The sequence below is a fragment of the Apteryx mantelli genome, chromosome 27, assembly GCF_036417845.1.
Source record: "Apteryx mantelli isolate bAptMan1 chromosome 27, bAptMan1.hap1, whole genome shotgun sequence".
Taxonomy (NCBI): Eukaryota; Metazoa; Chordata; class Aves; order Apterygiformes; family Apterygidae; genus Apteryx; species Apteryx mantelli.
In genome coordinates, this window is record NC_090004.1 from 151,656 (window position 1) to 159,267 (window position 7,612).

General features: G+C 47.8%; 1 pseudogene; it reads left to right on the forward strand.

The window, feature by feature from the left end:
* The first annotated feature begins 559 nt into the window (after window positions 1-559).
* On the forward strand, window positions 560-4,945 carry LOC136994317 (olfactory receptor 4M1-like; annotated as a pseudogene).
* The last annotated feature ends 2,667 nt before the right edge of the window (window positions 4,946-7,612 follow it).

Genomic DNA, 7,612 nt, shown 5'->3' on the forward strand with positions numbered 1-7,612 from the left:
ACTTGAGGCACTCCGGCACTGTGGATGAGAATTCCTCGCAGTATTGTTGCTCCCTGTGAGACATTACTGGTGTGGATACGGATACCTGGAAAGATAAATCTTGAGAAGAGGTCAATAAGAGTGGGGCTATTTGAACAGGTATTAAAGGTGTAAACAGCCATACACACTGTGAAGGGTAGTCAAGTCTTAAATGTAAGCTTATAACTCTTTGTTCAGCAAGCATAAGTTGCTCAGATGTAGAGAATTCTACCTCCCCGGAGGCAAGTATGCAGGGGGCAATCCTCCCTTCCCTTACAGATGTCCGAGCAGGGATTGCTAGGACTGGTTTGGCTAGTACTCACTCATAGGGAGTAAGCATTCCAACATGCCTACTGTTAAGCATAGACAGCGCTTGTGGGAGCATGCTCACCCACCCCCTGAACGTTTGCGTGGTGGTAAGTTTTTGAACTTGTTCTGTTAGCAGGCCATTCATTCTCTCTATTAATCCACCAGCTGGAGGGTGGTACAGGATATGCAAGACCCAGGCGATCCCCAAGTCCTTTGCCCATTCTTGTACTACATGGCCTGCAAAGTGGGTACCGTGGTCACGCTGTATATCTTTCGGTATACCGTAAGTATGCGTGAGTTGCTCTAAGCCCCGTACAGTAGAGGATTGATTCGCATGGGAGGTAGGATATGCATACATAAGGCCTGTGTAAGTGTCTGCAGCAGTTAATATATACTTTTGTCCTTGTGAGGGGGGCAATGGGCCTACATAATCTACTTGCCAGGTTGCAAAGGGTTGTTCGCCTCGCTTGATGCGACCACATGTGCTGGTGAAAGGCACTTTTGTTATCTTCATACAAACGGGATATTTAGCACATGCTGTCTTATACCAACGTAGCGCTAACATGGGATGGCCTCGTGATAGATCCCAAGCCTGAGCTGTGATGGGGCCACGATGCCCTGATTGTTCATGCGCTTGCCGAGCTTGCTTTAACTCTGAGGGAGTTGCCATCTCATTGACTGCTGTATTATGCTGAGTTTCGAGGGGTCCCCTGTTTCTGATGGGTGTCAACATGTCACAAAGACACAGCTTTAGCTTGCACAATGTCCCAAATCCTTCCCCACAAGGGGCTCCCCCAGAGTTCCTTATCATGTATCTTCCACTGTGCGGTAGCCCATGTTGGTAACCAGGTTCGCAGACCCTTGTATACTACCCAGCTATCTGTATAGAGGTAGCGTGCACCTCCTTCATCGAGAGCTACAGCTGTGGCCTTTAATTCTGCCCATTGACTTGAGTATCCCATTCCTGAGGCAAAACAGATAGTATCCTTGGCAGGATTATATGCTCGCCCTCCTGCCCAGGAGAATGCTGCACTGCCGTCAGCAAACCAGGCCCACTCTCATTGCTCAGGAGATAACGTCTCAAAAGGAGGGGGCCTCTTGGACAGGCGACGGCTCTATTGGGAGAGCGAGAGGGGTCAGCATTCTTCCGCATTTTCCCATACAGTATAACTTCACTTTCTTGCCCTGAGTTTTTATATTCCAGGCAGAACCAAGATGGAAAGGCTCTGCTGTTCAGTGAGGTGAACAGCTACAGCTGAGGTGGGCATTGGAGAAACCTCCAGAGCTGGTTTCATCTCATCAGATGCTGATGATTACAATCAAGACATTGAGCTCTGAGCTTGTTGCCTGAATTAGTCACCTCTGCTAGTCAGGGGCCCCTAAGTCTAGCTTGTCCACCCAATGGAAGTGAGAGCTGAATTCACCACCTCCAGAAGGAGTCTTTCCCTGTGACCAAGGGAAACCTGCCCTGAGGTCACTTCTTTTTCTCAGTGGTCCTCTGTGAGGGAATCTCTGGTAGAGACATCAACACTATAGAGATCTGGAGTTAGGCAAGATGGATCATGACGCAGGAGAGAAAGATGTACCACTGGCTTTTGAGGCAAAGCCTACGTCATCATCCCTTACAACCATTGAAAAATCAAAGTATCTTAGAATGATATGGGTTGGAAGGAACTTCAGGAAGTGTCTTGTCAATGCCCATTCAAAGCAAGTCCAGCTGGAGCAAATTGCTTAGGGCCTTCTCTAGCTGAGCTGTGAATGTCTCCAGCGATGGAGGTTCTACCACCTCTCTGAGCCCTTGTTCCGATATTAGACTATGCTCGTTTTAAAAAGACTTCCTAAAAACTAGTTGGAATTTTCCAGTTTGTTGCCTCTTGTTCTTCCATTGTCCACCTCTGAGAAGAGTCTGGCCTCTCTTGTCCTTCCATCGACCACCTCTGAGAAGAGTCTGGCCTGTCTTCTCTATGCTCTCCCATTAGGTAGTCGTAGATAGCACTAACAACCCCCTTGAGCATTTTCTCCTCCAGGCAAAACAAACCCATCTCTTTCTGCCTCTCTTTGGATGTCATGTACTTCAGCCCCCTGGCCATAACTCTGCCAGACTCACTCCAGTCTGAGAATGTCTTTCTTGTACTGGGGAGCCCGGAAGTGGATATAATATTCCGGATGTGGATTCACCAGTGTGGAAGAGAAGGGGGAATCACCTTGCTTGACCTGCTGGCTGCACTCCTGCCAATACAGCCCCAGATATGGTTGGCTTGCTTTGCAGCAAGGGTACACTGGTAACTCTTGTTCAGTTTGTTCGCCAGGAACTTAAGGCCTTTTTCTGCAAAGCTGCAGAAAAAAGTCGTTTTTCAGTCGTCCTGCAGTCTGTCTTGTTGCATGAGGTTATTTCAGCCCTGGAGTGGGGGAGAGCGTGCACTGTTGGCTCATATTCAGCCTGGCAACCACCATTATCCCCAAGTCTTTTTCAGCAGGGCTACAGCTATGCTAGCACCCTGCCCAGTCCATTTTTAATGATCCCTTTTCAACCATCATTCTGACAGTTTGTCCAATTCACCATAGACCTGCCAGCCTTGGGCTCAGTTTTTATATCTGCTGAAGCTCCACAATACATCTGTGTCTGAAGCTCTCAGGCATGGTGGTAGATGAGTTTCAGGACATGGGAGGGAATCTTGTTGAAACTTTGCCTTGGGAGAAACCTGAAGTGGTTTATCCTCCTGCTGGAACAGGAGAAGGAGTAATGGCCTCCAACCTGCACAGCTGAGAGCTTCTAGATTTGGAGCAAAGAGGATATTTCTCATTGTCTTAAGTTAGATCTTTTTACTAGTCCCTAAATAACAGGTGGATAATATGCAGTGGCACTGTTTGTTTGTTTTTTTTTATGCAGAGAGCATTTATCCCAGAGTCCTAAAAACTGCCTGAATATAGACTGTTTCCCAGCTCGAGTAATTTAGTGATTTAGTCCCATGTTTGCAGTAAACACATAGTATCACTGGGAGTTACACTTTTAGCACGTGGAGCAAAAGGCATTTTTTTTCTCTGAGTGGGATTTTAATCCTAGCTCTGTCTCAAGAGAGTGAAACATTTTGTTTTGCTTGTGGAAGACTTTTGGCAAAGTTAAAGAGAGTAATGTCTGTGTATGAGGTGAGTAAGGTCGCCAGTGTTCACACTGGTGGGAATTCTTCATGTTTAACACTGGAAACTGTAAATAATATGGGAGGGATTAGGAAAAGCCATCAATAAGAATAGAATAGGACCAGAGTAGATGTAGCCATTGTCCAGATGCTCTTGATGTTCTGCAGAGAGAAGCAGGCACTCCTAGGATGTGATTCATCCCCCTCTGCTCCATCCTCGCAGTAGATGCCTACACTTGGCCATGCCAGTAATGCCTGGGATGTGCCTATTTCTCTTCACAGCTACGTGGTTAGCTTCCATGGAGATACGGACATGAGAGTTTTGTAAAACTAGGGGAGAGAATTCTCAGCGTTGGCAATTCCTCCTTCCCCTCCATACATGTCTTTACACTTCTGACATACTACAGAGCAGCTGAGGGGTGGCTGGTTGGAGGATGAAACAGATGCCTGGAGTGTCAGTGGGTGTTTGGTGGGACAATACATTTTTCCCTCTCCTTGGTGCTGTACATATGTCAATCTATTTCCATTTTTCAGTTGAATTTTTCCCCTTACCATGGCCTCCCATCTCCACTCTTTGTCCTTCTCTCCTCCTGCATTGTTCCTCTTTGACTCAGTCCAAACTCCTCATCACTCTCCTCTCCTCATCCTCATCCTCATAGGGAGCTATGATCAAACCCATTTTTTTCATTTTGATTACCTCAGGAAAACTCCGGGCCTTACCCAATGACTCCATCCAATCTTTTCCCAACCCAGTGTTCCTGTTACAGTTCCTGCTTGTGCATGCGTGCTGTCCTAGACCATTCACTGGGCTGACTGAGAACAGCACCACTATTTCGCTCTGACATGCTTAACCTAATGTCATGAGGTACAGTCTGTTGTCTCTGTTGTCTTCCTCGCTTTCCACTTTGCCATCCTTCTGGACAACATTCCCATCTCGTCATCATCTGCCAAGACCCCCGTGCAGCCCAAATACTTCCTGTTGGCTAACCCAGCTGTCTTGGATGTCTGGTACTTGCCCATCACAGCCCCTAAGATGCCGGTGGACGGACTATAAAGCCAGAAGGTAACCTCCTGTCTGAGTTTTGTTTCCCAGCTCTCGTTCATGGATTTTTGGGGAACAGAAGAAATGTTCTGCCTCACCATTGTGGCCTATGACTGCTACATGGCCATCTGCAGACCTCTCCATTATATAAGTGCCATAAACCGGCAGCTCCATGCTGGTTTAGCGCTTGTTTCTTGGGTGAGGGGCTTCAGCCACTCCTTCACCCAAGATTTTTCATCATATGTCTCTTACTAGGTGGCCCCAAACAGCTGGACAACTTCTGTAACATAGTTGAGGTCCTCAAAGTCTTCTCCCCAAAAGTGGGCAATGATCTTCTCCAGTGGCTTCACCCTGATGGTCTGCTTCGTTGACCGTATTGGTCTCCTAACCCGTCTTATTGGCCATGCTCAAAAAGACCACTGGTGATATCTCAGCATAGCCCTGCTCACATATTACTCAGGAAGGGAGGGAAGAGGAGGAGAAGGGAGAGGAGGGGAGAGGAGGGGAGGGGAGGGGAAGAGAAAGGCCAGCTTTCTGCTAAGCCCTATGAATTGCTAGGGAGCCAGGGAGCACTTGTGTGCTCGCAGATCCAGGCCTCAGGAGAGGAAGGGAAAAAAGACATGAAGGGTACAAAAGACAGGAATCCAGTCTGCACCCCTTGATCCGTGCACACACTGGGAAAGCCGCCCCAGGGCACTTGCCAGACACACAGCCCCTTGCATGAGCCGTTGCCAGCACTGGCCATTAACCGAGCCCTTTGGTACATGGACAGCTCTGTCCTCCTGCTAGTCTCAGTGTCTGTACTGGAAGGAAACAGCCTTGAATGGCCTCTCTGTTGGCACAGACCCTGGGAGGATGTCTGTCTGCTAACACTCGCATGGGGCTCAGCTCCCATGCCAGCAGTGCCATTCAGGGGGGCAGGGCAGCAGGGCTGAATGGCTCATGATGAGCCTTGACCCCCCACAGTGGGGCAGCCCTACACACCTGATGCAATCCCTCTAAACATAAGCCTCTGAACATGAGCTAGCCTCGCTAGCTTTTTCCCTTCAGCACTGGCTTAGCAGATGCATCAGGGCCAACTTCAGACACAGCACTGCCATTATGGGCAGTTGCCATGACACAGGGCCTCATAGGCACATCTGGCCAGTGAGCAGCAACTTGGGATAAGGAACACCAATGCCTCCATGGGCACCATTGTGGTTCATAGTGCAGTGAGCAGAGACCTCTGTTCTGAGGAAGCCATAACCACAGGAGCTCCAGTCACTCCCAGGGCAGGGGCAGATGCTTCAGGCAGCAGACTACAGGATTTGATACCTCACCCCGGGCAAGGAGAGCAAGGCTGGGAGGTGGCAGGAGCTGCAGAGGGAAGGAGGGACAGCCCTGACATTGCCTCTTGTAAAAGGAGTTCAGGGAGCGATGGTCCACATAATCTTAACCCTTGCAACCACATCCCAGAGCCCTCATCCCCTCCCTGTAATAGCTTGGGTCTGTCGGTATTCCCAGACCACACACAATGTTTTGAATGACATCTTATAAAAATATTATTTCATGGAAAAAAGAAATCACAGCTTTTTGCTGCAGGCAAGTGCTCAAAAACATGATTTTCATATTGCAGTGGCACATTCACATCCATATGAGCTGTCCCCAGGGCTCTGGGTCAGGCTGTCCTGTCTGTTGGGTGGCAGAAGGGAGGCCGAGTTCACTGGAGCTGAGCATCATCACACAGTGCAGTCAGAGCCATTTGCTTCTTGTGATGTGCTTTCCCATCACTAGTCTGAAGTTAAGGATTGAGTAGACCACCGTGATCCTAATTAAACACCAGTCTCATAAAGAGCTTGTACCTGATAGCCTGTTTTGAAGTATTTTGTATATTCTGCATCTCACCTTCAGTGACTTTTTACAGCAACAAGCATCCCATGGAACATAGACATTAGCTTAGTGGCAAGCATGGGGAAATCTATGAAATTTAAGTTATAGAGGTCATGCAAAGAGGAAAGTAAATTTTGCCCTTTAGTTACAGTTGTGATCTAGCTGGGTGTCTGGGCTGTAATTGTCTGCGTTCTCAGCACAGTTAGCCATCAATTCCCTGGATAGGCAAGGAACTCCACAGCTACTGTCTACATAGAGGAGATACTGGGCTGACTTGAGAGTAGGTGATCAAGGTACTCCCAGCCAGCGTCCGACAAAGCAAATCACCAATAGTTACAGGAGCTCTTCAGGTGGGGCTTTTGGACATTTCCAAAGATTCTCTCAGGACGCTCCTGCTGTGCATAGACCAACTGCTGAACACTATTGGTATACTTTGACGTGTTGATTAACATCCCAGGTTTTAGAACCTGGCAGTCCCAGTGACTTTCCCAGGCAGTTCTTGCAGTAGATCGAGGAACTGACCAAACTGTAAATAGATAATGTTAAATGGTTAGTATAACTATTATACTAACTGCAGATGCAGGGATGGTCATGTAAGACAGTCTTTTTTACATAGTTAAGATAGTCTGGAGTTGTTTTACAGGTAGTTCATGCTAATCCACAGAAATGGATCATACATACGCTCGAGTAGTCACATAGGACCACAGGCCAGCTGCATTATGAGAATTCGCCTGAATAACAGTTCCATGAGTCTCATCTGATCCAGCTAAAAAAGCTATTACAAGAATGTTTGCAACGAAGACTCCTGTTGCCAACCAGACAGTGCCTGATGGAGATTTGATTACCCACATGAGTGTTACCCTCTGCAGAAGCTCCCAATAAATTAGGGGGGTTGGGGTTTTTTGTTTTTTTAACACTCTGCCCAGGAGTGTCTTTGCAAGACACAGCTGGGATGTTGATTGTGAGGTCACTTCTGTTGCAGCAACCTGACTGGCCACCAGAAGGCAGGATGGCATTTTGAGGTCTTCAAGGACATCACAAAACCAGCACAGCTGAGATAATGATACAGTCAGAGGGGGCAGAGACAGGCAAGTAGGGACGATGCAGTTGACATGTTGATTGTGATGTCATTTCTATGACAAAAATATGATGGGCTCACAGCAGGCAGGTCAGCATTGTGAGTTCATGAAGTGCTTCACAAAGCCTTCAGACCAAAGAAAATGCTGCGAGAGGCAAG